The sequence below is a fragment of the Parasteatoda tepidariorum genome, chromosome 8 (genome assembly GCF_982258835.1).
Source record: "Parasteatoda tepidariorum strain Cologne lab strain chromosome 8, Ptep-v5.0, whole genome shotgun sequence".
Classification (NCBI taxonomy): Eukaryota; Metazoa; Arthropoda; class Arachnida; order Araneae; family Theridiidae; genus Parasteatoda; species Parasteatoda tepidariorum.
Window position 1 is genome coordinate 90151184 of NC_141762.1, and position 21710 is coordinate 90172893.

Sequence of the window (21710 nt, forward strand, 5' to 3'; positions counted from 1 at the left end):
GGAGAGGGTCATTGCCATTTTACCTAGAAAGTCTGTTGTCAAACAAAGTAAGCCATGGCGTAGAAGTTCGTAATTTGTTCCAGACTAGACTGCCTAGCTATTGTGAGAAGGAAGGATTTATTAAATCTATGGGCATTTGCCCTAAATCGCATATTTCAGAAATAAGATGGCAGAGAAATAAGCAAATTAAATTAAATAGATGGAGAAAGAGTAACGGAAGAAAAAAAAAGGGCGAAGAGAAATTAATAACATACAGGGCATACCGAAATATCTGAGAATCTCTGTATACTCAGTGTGCTAGTCTAGAAAATACGTACTTATAAGGATCCACAAAACGGATCTCGAAAAAAAGAGCACCGGAAAAAAAGGGTCCGAGAAAAATGCAAAAAAGCACCGGAAAAAAAAGCATTGGAAGAAAGATCGTCGGGAACAGAAGCACGTCGTTAACTATTTATTTTATAAATGCAACTTCCGATTCGCATCGGGAACCCGAATTTTATGTAGCTAAATAATTATTCGATCATAATTAGACATTAAAAAAAAAGCATGGGATAAAAGCACTGGAAAGAAAAAGCACTCGAAGAAAAAGTAAATGAAAAAATGCAATAGAAGAAAATTGCGGTACTCTTTTGTTGAATGATAGGTGTACCTTCTTGGCTTAATTCACAAAAGGCCAATGACCAGCTTGGCTGGTTCAAGTGTCATGGGAAGCAACAACAACAACTCATAATTAGAATTTAAAAAAAAAATAAAAGCATCGAAAAAAAAAGCACTGGAAAGAAAAGCACCTGAAGAAAAAGTAAATGAAAAAAAAAAAAATGCACCGGAAGAAAATTGCGGTACTCTTTTGTTAAATGATAGGCGCACTTTTTTGACTTGTCATTAGAAACAACAACAACTTTAAATTTATTTATTATTTCGTAACATAATTTTTCAAGTTTTTAACAATTGTCTAGTGTTTTTATGGAATATTTCTGCAAACGAAACTTTCTTTTACGCGAAATATAGGATTGTCCAAATTATGTAACACACGGAAAGCCAGTAGTTTTCCCCATAAATTTATCGTTTGCGATAATTTGATGTCCAAAAAGTCGAGGAAAAAATTATTTCAGTGTTAATTTTATTTAAATACAAAATTTAGTTCATATAATTCAAAATTGTTCATTATAGTTAAAAATTAGCTGCTGTTCAAGCAATATTCCCACCTTTTGAGAAGCACACACAGCGGTCTAATTTTGTTTATGCCATTGTGTAAAACTGTAACATTATTTCTGTGCAAATAAATACAATAGAACTTAACGTGATGACGTCATTCCAGATGTTTTTGAAACATTATCACTTCCTTCTCAGCAAACGAGATAATTACACTTTGTCACTTTGAGGGAAAACCGATCAGATCACTGTTATTTATTTACATTAAACAACATCTGAATCAAAATTAGAATCCTCATCGTTTTTATATTTCACTTTCACGATCACAATCAATATCAATTCGTGGTATATTCATTCATTATATTATTCCTTATTAAATGTTTATAGCTGTAACTTTCTTTGTAAGTTATAGAGCACGTGATGGTTGCCATAGTTTGTTTACAGTGAAGGTCATTGACCTTTACGAAAGAGAATTTTATATCTCCTCGTAATTTCACTTAATTATAACTTATAAAACTATATCATCGTAAAATGAAATAAAATAATGAAGTTGTAATTCTAAATTAAGTTGAAAAAGGGAAAATTCTATTTTTGTCACCCTTAAAACGTAAGACGAATCACTTTTGAAAGACGTGGAGGGAGATATTCAATATGCAAAAAGTGAATTATTGGGACTCTATTCTAGACTGCGGCTTCTGACCATGTTTTTAGGGTTAAAAATATTCGAATTTGGAGGGGGGAAAAACGATGTTTATGAAGTACGATTTTCGTCTGATTTCGTAACCTAAAATGTCGTCTACGTAAAATAATCAGCATATATTTAAATTAAAGCCTTTGAACTATTAAGATTGATTCGCAGTAACTGAAAATCTAATCATTAAATCAAAAGTTATTCAGGGTTTTCAGCTTAATATTATGCACACGCTACATTTCTAAACGAATTAACTTTACGATTAGTTGCGCTAGATATTAATAAAAAGAAAGAATCTAAGAAATTATATGCGTGAAGTTGAATACATTTCCAATTGTTACATGGATTTTATCACTATAGATGCTGAGTACATTTGTAAATTGGGTTGTTTGGAGATAAGTTGTTCCGCCGCGGTGGCTCAGGGAATAGAGAGTTCGTCTTCCAATGAGTTGAACCGGGTTCGAATCCCTAGCGAAGGCTGGTCGATACGAATTCCGCATCCACCTTGCACCGACCCCAGTGCTGACGTGAAATATTCTCAGCGGTAGACGGATCGTGGGTTAGAGTCCTTTTGCCGTCAGGTTAACCCTGGGAACTTCTCGTGGTCTTCCTCACCATGTAACGCAAATGCGGGTTAGTTCCTCCAAAAAGTCCCCACAAAAGCAAATTTCTCCCACTACTAGATCCAGGAGTTCCCTTGTCTTCTGGATTGGGTTCAAAACTATGAGGCTACGAGTTGAACATTAGTAGTCGTAAACCCAAAAAATTGGGTCGCCTGTTCAACGACGGTTATAAAATATATATTGCTGAAACTCAAGCGTTCTTTTCCATTAGCGCTAAATTATCTAACGGATCTAGTTTAGCCAACGTCGAAGCGAGTACAAGCAATTTTCATGCCTCCTGTTTATAAATGTACCCTGAAAGCACGATATAAAAAATAGTACAAATTTTCATAACTTAATGTTTCATATCACATTTGAACATTTAAAAAGAAAAGAAAAGAAAAACATTTATGACAAATAGTTCACTTACTTGACCGAAATTGAATTTGAAAACAGTCCAGTTCACAGTTGATCATAATTTATTCCAAGTCAATTTTCCAAAAAACGAATAAAAATAATTTTTTTTTTTTTTTCGAAAGTTAAGAATGTTTGCTGTCAAATTCCACTGAAACAACCGCTAAACACGTGACAACGGAAGACTTTTTTTTCCACCACTTCATCAAAAAGTTTTTTCTCGCCAATCGGAACTCAAATTTACCGCTTCCTAATAAACTTTGGCACACGAGTTAATTTTTAAATTAAGGACACGAGCCTAATTTTTTTATCAAATGTAATAAAAATAACAATTAAATCATATTCAAAGGTTATTGGGAGGCATAAAACATTATCTTTTCCCAATAGGAAACCCGTACATATTTTGTGAAGCAGGGTTACATCATCTGTAATGAGCGCCAACACGCGGCGACAGCTGCCAAGCAAACGATAAAGAAGAAAAAAAAATTATTCCATTTGACTTTTCTAAAGAAATATCGAGATTTTCTTCGATGCTTTTTGAGGAGAGGAGATATTTCTGATTGTTATTGATGAAGAAAAAAAATATATAATAATAACAATAAAAATAGATATTTGAATTAATGTTTTTATAAGTTCCTTCTAAAAATGCTTCGACCCTCACCATCTTGGAATTTGTGTTAAATTATAATTTTGTGTTTTTGTGCATATTAAACTTTCGATGATATAAATATTCTATATTTATCTAATATATCGTCTAATTTATCTTATCATCCAATTTAACCAATGGATACAATTGATACACGAACGTATGCAAAGGCAAGTCGGTTTCAGTAGCGTAAAAACAATAAAGCTGTATAGTATCACGTGATAATTAATTGTCAACAATCACATAGTCGCTTTGGTGAATGTCCGAAATATTTATTGTATCCCATTTGATATTAATTCGTTGATATTATTATATTTATTCGATATTTTAATGTCTACAGAGGATAGATTAGGAGAAACATCAATGTAGGGTATACCGGACAAATGTATACCGCACACTGGCTCTTGAATCTTTAAAAACATAAGTTTAGGGTACACCGGGCGAATGTATACCGGGAAATGGCACTGAACCTTAAAAAGCATCAGAGTAAAGTAAACCTGGCCAATGTATACCGGGCAGTGGCACTGAACCTTTAAAAAACGTCAGTGCAGTGTATACCGGGCAATGGCACTGAATATTTAAAAACATCAGTGTAGGGTATACCGGGTGAATGTATACCGGACAATGGTACTGAACCTTAAAAAAACATCAGTGTACGGTAAACCAGGCAGTGGCCCTGAACCATAAAAAAAACATTAGTGTAGGGCAGGGGTGTCAAACTCGCGGCCCGAGATTAACATTTTTGCGGCCCCGTCAGTATATCCGACACAAAGTAAAAATAAAATAGAAATGTTAATTAGAAAGGAAACTAGCATATAAAATTATAATATACTTTATTTATAAACTATACGGATCATTTTAAATTGTACACGCGAAAATGTAAAATTCTAATTGGCTTGCGGCACCTGCCATTCCAGGGATACTGCATCGTATCAAAAATACGCAGAAAAAATTTCAAATCTTAGAACAGAATTTGAAACAAGGTTTAAAGATTTTAATTTTTTGGAAGACAAATTTTGTTTGTTTTCTTCGATTTTCTCAATAAATATAGACTCAGTACCCAGTAATATGCGAATCGAAGTGATTGAGATTCAGTGCGACTCAAATTTGAAGGCAAAATTCATCGAAGTGAGTGTGCCTGAATTTTACAAATATTTACCTGCTAGGTTTGAAAATATGTACTCGAAAATTCGCATATGAAATTATTTCCATGTTTGGAAGTACTTATCAGTGCGAACAATTATTTTCTGTTATGAATGGAAATAAATCTCCTGTCCGAAACCGTATTAATAACGCTCACGTTAAGCATTGTTCATTTGGCTCAAGTTAACTTTTGAGTTTGACACCCCTGGTGTAGTGTATACCGGACAAATGTATACCGGCAGTAGCCTTTAACTAGACCTACTTATATATTTCGACATTCGCCGGTAGAACTCAGTTGGAAAAAAAAACTTTATATTTCTGTCCTGTCCAAAATAAATAAAAAATAAAAAATTGAGGCATTTTAAGATGGTACAAATTGAAACTCGTGTTTACTGAAAAAAGGCAAAGTTTCTGCTTTTCCGGAGAAGTTTCATTTAGAAATCGAATATTTTGTGAAAATTTGTTCTAAAAGGAATCTCTTCTGAACGTAACACGACTAAACCATCCTGGTAGCACAAATCTTCCTGCATGGCAGTGGACGCACGCTGCGGATTACAGCAACAGCAAATTATTTTAAATGTTATTATGTAGTTAATTATTCTTCATTATTTATTATATTTCTGCTTATTTTTCCATTTATTTTATTCTTTTTTATTTTTGAAAAGCAAACAAACAAATGAGAAAAAAAACTTCTTTTTTAAACATCTCTAAACTTGTTTCTAATAAAAAAATTAAAAAATCTGAATTAAGAGAACACCAAAAAAAAACAAAAAACAATTTTTTTTTTCTTTACTTGATTATAAGACTTGACTGTAAAGGGAATTATTCCATTATTTTAGTATCATTGTACAAAATTCAACTTAAAATTAAACAACATGCTTATTAGACTAACAACATATCTTATTATTAACGTTATTAAACAACATGTTTTATGCATAATTTTGATTCACTCTGTAAATTCTGCTGTGTAGTTCGCAAACTAATTTGGATTTAAGGAGATAAGGCAGCAGATTTACTCTGTAAATTCAGCTATTTAGCTTGCAGACTAATTTGGATTTATGAAGATAAGGCTGCAGATTCACTTTGTAAATCCTGCTATTTAGTTTGGAGACTAATTTGGATTTATGTAAATAATGCTGCAGATTGACTCTGTAAATTCTGCTATTTAGTTTGCAGACTAATTTGGATTTATGGAGATAAGGCTGCAGATTGACTCTGTCAATTCAGCTATTTAGTTTGCAGACTAATTTGGATTTATGTAGATAATGCTGCAGATTCACTTTGTAAATACTGCTATTTAGTTTGGAGACTAATTTGGATTTATGTAAATAATGCTGCAGATTGACTCTGTAAATTCAGCTATTTAGCTTGCAGACTAATTTGGATTTATGGAGATAAGGCTGCAGATTGACTCTGTCAATTCAGCTATTTAGTTTGCAGACTAATTTGGATTTATGGAGATATAGCTGCAGATTGACTCTGTAAATTCTGTTATTTAGTTTGCAGACTAATTTGGATTTATGGAGATATAGCTGCAGATTGACTCTGTAAATTCTGTTATTTAGTTTGCAGACTAATTTGAATTTATGGAGATATTGCTGCAGATTCTCGATTCACTCTGTAAATTTTGCTATTTAGTTTGCAGACTCATTTGAATTTATGGAGATAATGCTGCAGATTCACTCTGTAAATTCTGCTATTGGTTATACAATCAAGAATCACTAAATTTTAAACCGTTAAAAATTTGTAATTTTTAAATGAAAAAGGTAGCATTTGTTAATCGAAACTAACTGTTGGACTAACGAACTTTGGAATTTCGATAGAAGATAGTGCATGGGAGAGAATGATCAAAGGATATTAAAGAAGCAGGAAGTGAAAAATCTATCAGATCAATCTAAATCAATTGGTCAAAAGAACAATTCTCGAATCTTTTCGTGATTAGAACGTTTCAGTTTTTCTCTTCTCCGAATCCATCCTCACCTGCACGATGATAGAAATGATGATAAGGAACGAATGATCCGACTTTGGTAGAGAGCGGAAAATGCAAACAGCTGAACAAATCTTCGTTGTATGGTTGATTAAATTGATTGTAGTGCCATCTTCCGGTAAATGTCATTTTATTTTCAGCTCTATTATCGTTATTTACTGGTCTGAATTAATAGAGTAAATATAAGACGAAACTATGACGATAAGTATTTTGCCATTTTTCCGCAACTTAATTTGTAGAAAATATTAGGTGGCTGACCGTTATCCTTATTTATTCCGCATTTTTTCCCCTATTTATTTCGCAAACAGAAAGTGGTTTTTTCGGGGGGTTTCAGTCACTATGTAAAAAGTTGTTTATTCACTATGTTAAAAAGGAATGCATTAAGAAGAGAACAAGTAAAATAAAAATTAAACAATTACGGGTAATTCACGTAAAAAAAACTTAAAAGAAGCAAACTTTTAGCTTCATTTAATTTAAAAAAAAGAAAAAAATTGCTAAATATCACAAAAATTAGAGGATTTTTTCCTTATAAGCGGAGAGAGAAATGCTCGATTTGCTGCTTTTTGTTTAGGAAAGGAGTTATTTCCGGTCACTAAATTTCAAAATCAGTTACAAAGCTCGCCAACAGATGGTACTGCTTATTGAGAAAGAACTATAGAACTAGGCTTTCAAACTAACTCCAATTTGCAGCTACAACGCGTTGCAGTTCAAGGAAAAAATTAACAGACACCGTGTAAATACTTCATCCTGAATAAGCGGCAGATAATGTTTTACAATTTTAGACGAATTCGGAATTAAATTTGTAATTTCGTGAGGGAAAAGAAAGTGAATTTACAAGTAGAACGTAGCAAATCATACATTTCTGTATCCTTCCATTTCTTTTTAATTGATTTTTCAAATAACGTGTCTATTTTGGAAAACCCGGTAGTACAAATAATGAATTAAAATAAAAACCAAGTGGATAAATTGTAAAAATCTGTATTTAATCAAACAATTTTTCTTAAAGTTTAAGCTAGGTAATTCTTTTAAATAAATGCTTAATTAATTACCTATTTTTAAATGATAAACTTTAATGAGCTTTTGGCAGTACAAAATCTAATATTTCATCATTGTGAGCTTTTATGGTAAAAGCTTAAATTTCAAAAATGTTGTCGAAGAATCATGTCTGCATGGACATGATTCTTCTAGTCTCTAGAAATGGTTTTCTCTCTAGAAATGGGAAAAGTCTCGATAAACTGTAGAAATGGGAGAAGTCTCGATAAACTGTAGAAATGGGAGAAGTCTTGATAACCCTAGAAATGGGAGAAGTCTCGATAAACTCTAGAAATGGGAGAAGTCTCTTTAAACTCTAGAAATGGGATAAGTCTCTATAAACGCTAGAAATGGGATAAGTCTCCTTAAACTCCAGAAATGGGATAAGTCTCGATAAACTCTAGAAGTGGGAGAAGTCTCCATAAACTCTAGAAATGGGAGAAGTCTCTATAAACTTTAGAAATGGGAACATAGAAGTAGAGTAGTAACACAGAAACATAGAGATTCGACTTTTTAAAAAATCAAAATGCAATTTTTTATGTTCTTAGAATATTTTTTAATGAGTTCTTAAGCAAGTGATGTGCTATCTAAGAAAAGCAATTAAACAAGGTATTCAAAACATTATGGGTACTAATGGCATGAAAAAACTTCATTATTTTTTTGACAAGGAGGTTAATAAACAATCAGATCATCCGAACAAAAGTTAAAATATTAATAAATTACCACCATTCTACTCTAAAATGGCGCATTTTGAGAACAATAAATTCTTACACGTAAGGCCACTGTTAAATAATTAGACGTTATCGTTAATTAACTATATTGCGTACGTGCATAAATAATTATTGCAGTAATCTAATGGGGATCATAAACATTTACGACTACCACCGAAGCAACATCTTGGAAGCCAAAGAAACAGTCAAACAACCGCAATTAAGATGAAATATGAGTATTGTTTATAGCGAATATAGAGGATAAGTTTCAAAAAGCGTGACTGCTGCAACGCTGACCAACAGACCTCTTCTTGCAAGGTGAAGTTTAACATGAAGAAAAAACAAAGGCAGAAAAGAAGAAGGAAAAAAAAAATCATTACCGCTGTAGGTAAAAAGAAAGCCTTTGATGGTTTACACGTTAAAAAAAATGGCAAATTAAAAGTTAATGTCTTTTCAAACCCTTTTATAAAACCGGTTTCACACGAGGAAAAGCAGAGTGTCCGGTTTGTCGAACCGGTGTTTACCGGTGCTGGCCGTTATCTTGTATCTCATAAGCCTAATTCTTTTTCATCCAGCTATTACTTAAGCGAAGCATTGAAAAAAAAAAGCAATAGGAACAAAGAGGAATGCAATTTAGTTACTTTTTTTTTTCCTCAGCAAGTTAACCCTTTAAAGAGCCCAGCATCGACCTTATTGAAGACGAATGAGACTTTGATTAGTAGTTGGGGCTCATTTGAGATGCAGGTCCCGTCACGCGCCATAGGCGAGCATTCTTCAAAGAGAAAACGAGTTGGGTTTTTGTTAAGGCGGGTTTTGAAACAGTAAATTCGACAGTAAAGGTGTTTGTTTTTGTTTTGGGAAAGCCAAAGAGCATGACATGTGACGTTTGGATGAAGCTCTGCTCAGACATATTAGTAGGTCAGTGAGTGTGGAGAAAACGTTCGAAAAGTAGAACTTTTAACTACTATGCCCTGAAGACGTGCCTAATGAGGTATAGAGAAAGCTGATGACGCAACTACTGCTTCGTACTTTGTCGGAAAATAAAGCAAATTTTAAAAGAAAGAGCACTTAGGCCTTTTAACTTTCTACAAACAAAAAAAAAGTCATTTAACCCTTTGCTCACGGCTGGTACAACATGTGGACCACATGCAATGGTACAACATGGTACACCGTAAGCTAAAGGGCTAAGAGAAAGTACATTTTCATGTTTGATTTTGCAACTTTAAAAAGCTTGTGTTCTGAACAGTTAGCACAGTTAAAGTTTACTAATCAAAACAGTAAGGGTATATTTTTGTACGCGAAGTTCCGATCGAAAATTAGAAATTATTATTTAGATGTCCCGCGTTTTATTTCTCTGTTGTGTATTTTTCTTTCCTTTCGTTTTTCTTAAAAGGAATTTTTTAAATAATGGGTCATCACTTTCAAGTCAGACTTATAGAGAGGATGTGGATGTTCTATTTATATCATTGTAGATAATGCCCATTAAGCGAATCATTTTCCGCTCCAAGAAACATCAATTATCTAATATTAAACATCTGTATAGTTTTTCAGATTAGCAGAAATCTATTACCAAATTCGTGTAAGTGAAGAAAGAGTTTGGTCTTTGTTGATCAAAATAGGATAATCTGAAATTTAACGTTGCGTCGTAATCCATTAAGAAAGAAAAAAATTGTTAAAAAAAAAAAAAAAAAAAAAAAAAAAAAAAAAAAACAGATTAAAAATTTATAAGGAAACTTTTCTTTTCTAAGACTCACATGTTTCACGACAATAAAAACGTGATCTATTAAGCCTAATTTAGTCTAATTCTATAAATATGAAATCGGTCAAATTTTTTGAAAGGTGTACAAGACATCAAAATTCAAGAAAAGCAAGCGTGAAATATTTTTGACAGACACAGTTAACTCTTCTAAACTTACCTCCCCCCTCACTTTTCCCGTGGTGTAGGAGCGGAGTTGCGATGCTTATTTACGTCGCAGTTCAGCTGCTCAATGAGCTATTGGCGACGGTCTGGGAAACATCTCTGCGAATGATCCGAAGACAAATTGATCCTCTGAATAGTTTGTCTAAACTAAGAACTCCCCTAGCCCATTCATCTGTACCCATGGCGGTGACTATGGTAACAAGGTATAACCATTTCAAGTAGGGGTGCGGGGTCATTGCTTATGGCAGTTTTTGCCTCGAGTCGGCGAGAGAAAGAGAATCTTCTTCTTCTGTCTATTGTGTTAGCCGCAGAGTGAAGAGAAGCTACCCTCCCTGAAATACGCTATTCTTGTTTCCATAGCAGCAGACGACCTCAAACTTCGTGTGTGTGTGTGAGGGGGGGGGGTTCTTATCGCAGACAAACTATAGAGGGGGTGCCACCCCTGTTTTGGTAACCAGACGATCTGAGCGCGAATTCGAGCACTTCACGGTTGAATAGTCTAACGAGGACCGTATACAGCGCACCCTCTGTCCCTTCGCAGGCTAATCAAAGTGGTCACCCACCCGCTTACTGACTGCAGCCAGTTATGCTTGACTCTGGTGTTCTACTGGGAACAGTGTCTTTACGATCAGTCCACTGCGGGACGTAGGTAAACTGTAATTTTTTAAAAAGGAGCACCCATCTTTTATTGCTAATTTGAATTTTCTAAACAAAAAAAAAAGTTATTTTGACTTGCAGACTCATTTTGCCTTTTGGTTAACAGATGTCGCTGATATCGCAATGTGAAAAAGGGTAAGAATTGGAGCCAAGTTTGGTATCATTGAATGCATCTAACATAATACATATTTTTTTAGATTTTTTTTTCTGAGTCATATTTCTCGAATTATTTGACAGTTTTTACACGTTTTTTGACACCCTAGATTGTTTACCTAATGAAAAACTCAATTTTGACTGTCGATCAACTCTACTCGTAGCGGTCAACAAACAATTAAAACAATGAGATTGCCACTTGTTGTTCGGATCAGAGCTCCGGTTGAAATTTGGCTCTCACACAAACAAAACAGTGGTCAAAAATTAGATTGGTGATAATTTCAATTATTTGCTAAAGTGCCAATAAATTCGGTTTTTTTTAGTCAATAGTCATTTGAGCTAGAGATTCAGTTAAAATTCGAGCCCTCAAGCTAATCAGAAAATTATTTAAAATTCCTTTATTACAAATTTTTTCTTCAATAAAATAGAATTGAAATGATTGAAAACAGTAGAGAAATGATTGAACGTGTATTCTCATCTCGCACAGGGGTACAGTTAAAATGTGAGAGCTCTAGCTACTCGTAAGTTGGACGATATTTCGATTGAAAGAATTGCTTCGAGAACAAACAGATGCGAAAGAGAATCAAGTACAAACTGAATAATTGGAAAACTTAAATGTATCATTTGAATCGAGGAATGTATTGACAGTAAATTGAAATGTGCTTTTATTATTATATAAAAAGTATAAATTTATCTATTCTATAAATAAATATCAGAGTCATGAAAACTGGAATAAAATATAAACTTAATTTTAATATTTCTTACTAAAAGTATGAAGGCTTAATATTCCATAACATAAACAAAGGGATAAAAACCTAAAATGCTTTTTATTTTATTTCTTCGAACTGCCAAGTACTTATGTTAAATGTTATGCTGCTTATTTTCGCGACTAATACTTCGAAAGTTTAAATATAATTTTAAAAATAGCATTAATGCTTTCTGTTGCTTGCGCAAATCCGTATTTCATTTTTCGAGCTAAATAAGGATAGAGAAAAAAAAAATGATAGATTTTCTTTCTAAAACGGTGTTAAATAAAAAAGGAAGTAGAAATTAAAAGATGCGATTAATCCCTTGGCATATGTAATCTTCTTAACTCGAAACGAACTGTTAATCATATTTTTAAATCCCCAGACACGCCGACGCAAATTTCCTATTTCTAAAAATGCAATCGCTTTTTTAGGAAATCTCAGGCGAATTCATTATTTAAAACGTTTCAGTCCAAGCAAAAAATTCGAAATTTTGTAATGCAATTAAATGTTTTAATTAAATTTGCAGATTTTTGAGTGTTTTAATTTAATCCGGAGCAAAGTACGGCAAAAAGTACTTTTTTTAAAAAAAAAATTTTTTATTATAATAATTAATTTACAATAATTGCCCTTTTTTGCAAGAAGCTGCTCTTAATTTCCAGGATTTATTTAATAACTTTTGAAAATATTATATGAATTATCAATTACATATGCATTTATTATGTTTTGTAATTTCTTGGTGTTTCAGAACAACTTTTTCTCTTCAGTTTCGACATTTGAGTGATTTCGATTCCGACCTAGGATAACTTCGATATCTTTTAACTGTGTGGAGAAGGATGACTTAGGCATCCTAATTTTTGAACGAATGTCGAATTTTGGAAGGAAGGATGGCTTCGGCATATTTTAACTGTGGGGAGAAGGATGACTTCGACATCTTTTGACTGTGGGGAGAAACTGTGGGGAGAAGGATGGATGACTTCGACATATTTTGACTGTGGGGAGAAGGATGGCTTCGGCATCTTTTAACTGTGGGGAGAAGGATGACTTTGACATTTTTATTTTTGGGAAGAAGGATGGCTTCAGCATCTTTTAAGTGTGGGGAGAAGGATGACTTCGACATCCTTCCCCAAAACGAAAAAATTAGTTTTTTTTTTTTTTTTTTTTTTTTAAGGAGAAAAGTATTTTAAACCCTTATAGATTTGTAAGAAAATTGACCGCAAAAAAATGAAAACTAATATATTTTAGTTCGCGGGCCACAAAAAAAAGGCTTCGAGGGCCAGATGCGGCCCTCGTTCCGCCAGTTGGAAACCCCAGGCATAGTGGAACACCACTTCGATGTAAAGTAATTGCTGCTATTTTTGGTGTTCAGATGCATGAAAATTTTGTCAGTGTAAGTAGAATAAAACGAAACGATGACACTTGGTACCAACTTTTGAGATCGTATTTAAATTGAAATGTAGAGTTCTGAATGTTTTACAAAATATATCCTGATCTAATCTTTTCTTAAGGGGATAGGAGATATTTCATTTCAAAAAAAAAAAAAAAAAATTCAAAAAAAAAAAAAAATTCGACCCAAACTTGACCTTGAGGGAGGTCAGTGGCGATTAAGAGAGAAGGCCTTCGCACGGGTTACAATTAATGAAAAATCCAATCCTCTAATAATTCGAACGGTGTGACAACTATCTTATCTCCCCACACTACTCAGTTTAGTAATTTGAAGGTAGTAACATCTTTCTCAAACCCCCCACTGCGCAGTTTATACTCGTCCTTTCAGACTGCAAAGTGATCCCTGCAAATGCCTTCTTTAATTCCAAGCGGTATTACTTGAACTCGATTTTTCAAATTTAAATTAATTATTGGAACAAAGGGAATAGTAACTAGTTGACACTTGCGATTTTTTTTAATGCAACAGTACAATTAAAATTCTCTATATATTGATTTCATACGCTTATGAATATCTCAGTTCTCCATTAGTATAACTATACTGGAAACTATTAAATCTTTCTGTTCTAAACAAATTAATTCTGAAATTAAAAATAGTATTTTTTTTATTAGTCTTTTGCTGTGAAATTGCCATTATTTTACTTAAATCGAACAAATTACGCTTTTTTTTTTCTCTTTTTTTTGTCGTTTGCTCTTTCAATAATTCGGTAGTGTGTGTATACTGTTCCAAAAATTCGGGGCCTGCACTCTGGAAAATGACTTCAAAAGTTGTTTCTTAAACTTTTACTGTCGAACTACAGAAATTCATTACATCAGGTGGAAATAATATTTTCAGGAAAATTCTAGAAAATAGCAGCCACATTTTTGTATATCCGGCCTTACTTTCTTTTCAAATTTTTCACATTTGAAAACATTATATTATTTTTTTGATTCGGTTGAGTTTAAGGTCATTAACACTTCAAATAAAATAAAGGGCGTGTTTTTAACTAGACAATTATATAAGTTTTCTGCGGTTTTGGCTCATGTGTGTGTCGGCATCTTATGTAATGAAAGGCAGAGAAGACTGCAATTATACTCCTTCCAAGACAAGCTGTCTACGGCATTTTTACCACTGAGAGAGGAGGTAGGGGAGAAACTATAAATAATTATTAGTTAGAAGAAATATCAAGATTTAAGAAATGGTGCTTTTGTATTTCTTCTTCGAGTTAAAGAACATTTCATTTTTACATTAATTTAAATTTATTTCTATATATTAAAGATGTTTTTATTTTTTATATTTTCACATAATTTAATTTCTCATGATCCAGCTGTGCTCTTTTTATAGTTCTTTTCATATAATTTTATATCTATATATATTTTATACATGTTTTTTTTTTTTTTTTCAATTTTCATTATAATATATATAGGGGTTGGACAAAATATTGAAACAATTCTATACTAATACATTTTTTTATATTTCTCATGAAAAAATTAAGAAATCATTTTATATATTCGCATGATCACGCGATTTCTCATACTTATTCATGAAGTTATAAACTTTTAAAGGTTTGACAGTCCATCAATAAAGTACAAACGGAAAAGAGTGTTTTGAGCTCCCAATGCCAAAAAATGTAGCAATAAATTTGTCACTTAAAAAAAATGTTTTGGCTATTATATGCAATAATTGCATAAAATTTCGTAAGCTTAGCTTAAATATTTATGGAGATATGGCCATTTTAATAAAAAAAAAAAATAATAAGTTTTTTTTTTTTCTTTTTTTTTGCTGTAACTTTAAAAATATTAAATAAAATTTGAAAAAAATTTAGAACAATTTAAAATTAATTACAAAATGTTGAAAACAATATGTTGAAAACTTTTTAATGCATAGTTTAAGTAATCATTTTATACTGTGCTTGCGCCGAAAAAATTAACTTTTTTTTTCATAATTTTGTAGCGAATCGTATTTGGCAACTAATGTAAAAGTCCGATTTGAATATCTTAAATATTTAATAAGTTTCAAGCAATTTTCGAAGTTGTTTTTGTCCTATTTTAAAAAAAAAAAAAAAAAAAAATCAAAATATTAACTGCAAATATTATTTTGTATCATAACATAAAATTAAATAACAAAAACGTTCATACACCGAAATAAGATCGTATAAGGAAAGAAAACATCATCTTCATAGCTGGCCAGACAGCCTATTGTGAGCCAATGCCTTCCTAGCAAAGAAAACATATGAAGGAAAATATACATTTATGGGGATGATCCCCCAATATGCCGGTGTCATTTTTAATGTAGCATTTTCAATAGTTCAGAATGAAATTTGTCAAAAAACCCTTTATCATTTTGAATTACTTTTAAAAAGTATTAAAACAAACTTAGAAAGTTGTTTGAAATTTCTTAAATATTTAAGATATTCAAGTCAGACTTCTTTCAGTAGTTGCTAAATACGATTCACTGCGAAGTTATATTATTGAAAAAAAAGTTTATTTTTTCAGCGCATGCGCAGCATAAAAAAACTGCTTTAATTACTTACATAATGCTCAGTTTTAACGAATTTTTTTCAAATTCTAAGGAAAAAATTTTGTAATTAATTTTAAATTCCTCTAAAAATTTTGTTACATTTTATTGAATATTTTTCAAGTAGCAAAAAAAACGCAAGACAAAAAAGTAAGTTTTTTTTATAAAAATGTCCATATCACCATAAACATAACAGATGCATAAGTTAGCTTACTAAATTTTATGCAATTATTGCATATAATAACCAAAATAATTTTTACAAGTTACAAATTTATTGCTACATTTTTTGGCATAGCGTTTTCAAAAATACTATTTTCCATTTGTGATTTATTTAGTATTGGTTCCTCAAACCTTAAAAAGCTTAATTGAGAAGTATGAAAAATCGCATGATCGAAACATTTCTGAAGTTATAAAAGGTTTTTTTAAATTATTTTTCGTGTTTCCATTATTTTGTCCACCACCTGTGTATATATATATACATTCTAATTTTATATGTGTATTATGTATCTTATTCTATCCCCTGTGTTTAGTCCCCTTCCATGATTGGGGACCCGGAACATTCAGGGACATGTTTATTCAGAGAAAATATGTTTTGTGTCTTATTTCGTATATTAAAATATCATTTGATCTAACTAATTAGCATATTTGAGGTCATCCCCTCGAACCATTATCGTTAAGATCCGATCATTAGATCAAAAGTTATTCAGGGTGCTCTTTTTACGCAATGTACAGAAGGAAAAAAAATTTAAAAAAAAAAATTTATTCGAAGTGGTCTGTTTTTTCTCTTTTTTTTTCGCACTGTACACCATACATTCTTTCATTAAACTAAATATGCCCTTTTTTTTAAACCTCACTTGCTTATTGAATAAATAAACGTTTTTATTTATTTATTATTTATTTTTTTATTCGTGCATCGTGCTACAGTACACAATTAAGTCCATCAGGTTGCAATAACCGCGCGATCGAAGACAAGCTGTCTACTGCGATGCATTACTAACAAATATGAAGCAAAGGGGGGTGAGGAAGGTAGCAAACTATAAATAAATATTATCACGGGAAATGTCTAGACTTAAAAGTCAATTTCTTTTTATTTGACTTTTTTTCTTCGAATTGAAGAGCGTTTTCATTTCCTCAGGAATGATGCAGATGTTGCCGTGATGAATTATGGGATTGAAAAGAGGGGAGTGATGAAACTTGTATGACACGGTGAGTTCTTCGGGATGCCAGGTTCTCTTTAATTTTGTAACTTTTTTTTTAAAGTCTTGACAAGCGTGGGAAGTGTTGATTTATTATTTGGTTTAATTAGGCACCTTTAAATTGCGCATTTTATTGCTTACCCTTCCCTCAAAAGGCATGTTCTGACGTGTTTTCTCCCATCTGTATCCCTGTGTATTTGAATTTTGAAGTATGAAAGATTTATTGCTTTTTAAACTTGTACACCGGAGTGTTTTTATTTGTAGTACTTTTATTTGTAGGAAGAACTTGAAAACAATTTCTTTGTTTCCTTTTTGTTCATAGATTCTTGCTTTCACCATTCCCGAGACTTAAGGTTGAATTTTCGATTTTAGTTTTTCTTCTTTTTATGTTTTTAAAAATATTTTGGTGAACTATTTATCGGGAGGATTTCCGTATCGTGATCTGTAGCAGAATAATCGTCAAGTCTTGGAAACGTCCAGGCTGCGGCCCCGGCGAGAAACTAAAAAATACATCACAGAAAGGGACAGCGATGGCTGACCGATACAAATTCCGCATCCAGCTTACCCCGACTACTCTGCTGACGTAAAATATCTCCAGGGGTAGACGATCATGGGTTAAAGTCCCATTGCCGTCGAAATAACCATGGGAGGCTTTCGTGGTTTTCGTCTCCATGTAACGCGATTGCTGGTTAGTTCCATCAAATTGGTCCTGGAGTTCCTTTGTCTTCTGGATTTGGTTTAAAATTACAAGGCTACGGAGTTGAACATTAGTAGTCGTAAACCCAAAATTGGGTCAGTTGCTGTTATGAAATAGTTATTACTGTAAAAAATTCCGTTATAAATTACGGTAAAAAAAAATATTGGCACACTGAGAGTAACATCCGTAAAATGCATTTAGGGTAAACTGACCAGTGAAGGAACACTTAAGCTTCGCTTGCCTTTTAAAAAATCATATTAATTTCAAAATTCGTAATTTTAGTTAAATGACAGTGGCAACATATTTGTTACTAATTGCAAATTATGTAAAAAAATTCTAGAGAACTTACATAATATTGTTTTAAAGTTTTGGAGGTTCAAATAGCAAGTAGTAAGAAGACCAAGTGAAGGAACAGCTCTTACCAGTGAAGGAACACCCAGTAAAGGAACACTTAATTTTGGTTATTTTTTAATGCTCTTTATGAATTTATAAGCCATACAAATATTTAAAAACAAGCCTATTCTTGAAATTATCAGTTATAAATGCTTGGAAAATGTTAACTTCTTTTTGTAATCATGAATTGAAAATTAAAGTGTCAGCATATTAACACATACTGTTCATTCACTGGGAAATCTATGCCCAGTAAAGGATCATGCCTGTTCCCTCACTGGTTAGAAGTTGTTTTTCGTATTTTTAACATACTTTTGATGCGGAACATCACTAAAGGTACAAGAAAATTAAAGTTTATCTTTTATTTTGCATTAACTTAGAAAAAAAACCAGTAAAGGAACACTTGTTCCTTCACTGGTTTTTCATCGTTTGGTGATCCAGTGAATAAACACCCCCTTACCTCAGTACTTTATTATGCTACGATGCTTAAGAAAAAATAAAACGTAATTTCAATAACTATATTTTGAATTCTCTTTTTCACAGTGAGAAAAATAAAACTATTACATGCAATTAATTCCACTTCAAACATATAAATACAAACACTCACCTTATAATTTTTTCGAAAAAACAAGGTGTTGCAGAGATAATAACAAATTCAAAATTTTTTCCAAAGAAGTCTATTTGACCAAGTAATCCAAAACATTGCTAGATAACTTCCTATTGTTTGGCAGTAAGCTATTGTTACCAATCAATATAAAGAAAAACTTTCAAATTCTTATTTTTTATCAATATATATGAAATGTTCCTTCACTGGGTAGTGTTCCTTCACTGGTTGGTTTACATACCATAATTTTTACAGCAATAATTATCAAGTTTCAGTGATTTTACAGCAAATATTTCTGTAAAAATTACAGTACATCAGATTTTTTGGTATCGTAAAATTTTGCCTATAAATGGATTTTACAATAAAAAGTACTGTCACCCTTAAAGCGCCGGTACTTTTTTCTGAAAAAGGCCTTTAATAACTTTTAGAACTTCTATGAATTTTCTACCCAATATAGAAAAAAAGCAATAAAATCATATGTTTAGTTATTTTGAATCAAAGTAATTAAAAGCAGATTTGGGATTTCTTTCCTCTACCTTTCCCCTTCGAAAAGAGATAAGCGGCCTCTTAAGGGTAAAAAAATAAATTTAACGCGATCGCAACGCTTGAACACGCCCTCTAGCGGGTAGTATATTTTCAGGCTTTTATTTATTAAGTTTTCATTTGGTTCTATCAGAAACATTGGCAGAGTAGGAAGCCATTTTTTAACAGCAAATAAGAAGCAAAATTTCCCTAAGGAAAAGATGAACTTGAAAAAAAACGACCCAGAACATTCGTAAATCTTTCTAAAACAGAACGCACCCAACATTTGAAAAACAATTTCTCAATATTTTTTACCTTTCCATTATCAACAAACTTGCAACCGATAATTTCCGGTTTCGTGATCGCATACTGTTACAGATGTATATATTACGGTAAAATACATATTTGTTTTTATCTTCAATTCATTACAAATTAAAGTGAAGTCAACATCGCTTACTTTATTCCAATGAATAAATATGATTTCAGAACGTGCAGAACTGTAATATAGTTATAGAATATTCTTCTTCTTTATAGAATAGCATATATTTCTGAATCTATATAATTCGGAAAACAACAAGAAAGAATCCTCCGAATTACTCGAAATAGTATCATTTGTATTGCTTATTAATAATTTTTTACCGTTTTCTTGGTAAATATTTTTTAATTTTGAATGAATAATTTCAACTAAAATTCAGCTATTCCGTTTTTAAGTTACATATTGAAATTCATATCGAGATCTTGCAATTATAAAATTTTGTTGTGTGGTATATGTCATCTAAAAGTAATGAAGGGATAATCTAAATTTAAAAAATGGGAAACTTGAAAATAATTTCCTACTTTATGTTATTCAATAATATAACAATGTATTTATCTGTAAAATATTTTATTATAAATTTGAAAAGGGGGAATTTTAAAAATAGTTTTCTTACTTTACGTTACTTAAGAATAAAAACATAAATTTATCTGAAAAATATTTTAATTTAAATTTGAAAAAAGGGAAACTTGAAAATAATTATCGTACTTGTTGTTTTTTAAGAATAAAATATTTTATTCTTGCATAAATATCATAAATAAGAATAGTATAATAAAATAATTTATTCTTCTGAATTAAAAATATTTAATATAAATTTGAAAAAGGGGAAACTTGATAATAAATTTCTTACTTTATGTTATTTGAGAATAAAATATTAAATTTATCTGAAAGAGAAATATATCTGAAAAGCTTATTAATTCTAAATATGCCTAAATTAATAATACGAACTATTTGTAAAAGTGTCAAGTTGAAAATAACTTGCTTAATTAATTTCATTTAAGAATAAAATAATGATTTTATCAGAAATATATTTTAATACAAATTATTAGAACTTCTGTTAATAAAAATATTTATTGAGTAATAACATTTTAAATATCCTTTCTGTGTTGGACTTCAATAGTTTTTCATAAAATTCTCTTCCTCTAGGAACTCCCTCATAATAATTTTTTGTTTGAATTGAATCGAAACAAAATAGTAAAATTGAATGGAACTATTTTCCTAACTATTACGTCAATGCAGCTTTTGAGTAAAAACTATTTTAATCTCGGTACTAAATTGAATTCTTTGGTTTTAATTTATGCTTTGATTCTTTTGGTTTTTAGTACTCTATTCTGATGCTTTTATAATTTCAATAATGTTTTATTTCTCATTTCGGCATTATAATTAAATGAATCTACTTTTTTTCTGATTTAATTTTGTAATTTTAAACCTCATTGTATATAAGTGTACGAAAACACAATGAACCCACTTCCAATTATGTATACCTTAAGATATTTAAATTGCTTCTAAGCAAACATTTACAACTGGTTTAATTAAATTAGCTAAACTAGACTACGCCTTTATTATAATTTGATGTAATAAATTACTCGTAAATAAACTTTAAATACAATAATAAAATGCAAATTTCTTTCATTTTATAACTCGAACTAATTTAAAATCGTTTTAAGCGAAGGTCGTTCCCTTTGTGCAGGCGTAAGAATTGCTTAAGCAAACCAGAGCTAATAAAAAAATTTATTACCTTTGACACAAACTTTAAGATTTTTCTGGTCTAATTTTATTATTATTAACATGAAATTCTGGTGTCGGAACAAATTTAAGCATCAGTCTTGTTTATGCTTTATATTTGATAGCATCGAAATGCAAAAGATTTGCATCCATCGTAAAATGATATCATCTGAGTTTTATAGTTTTCAGAATTGATGTGTGGAGGAGCAGACGATATTTAATATTCTTCAAAAGAAATCTCTCCGAAGTAATAAGTTCAGGACGACTTTTTTTATTCGCAAATAAAAAAAAAAGTGTAAAAAACTGCCAGTATAGTGAACAGAAAATATTGAAAAACGAGGGCAGAATATCGAAAAGACGAATTTAATTTTTGTCCTGTTCTACGTTGATATCCATTTTGGAGTGTTGCCACCGTCAGAATGTAATAATATTCCTGTTCTTTGTCAATCTGTTGGGGTTGAATGTGGAT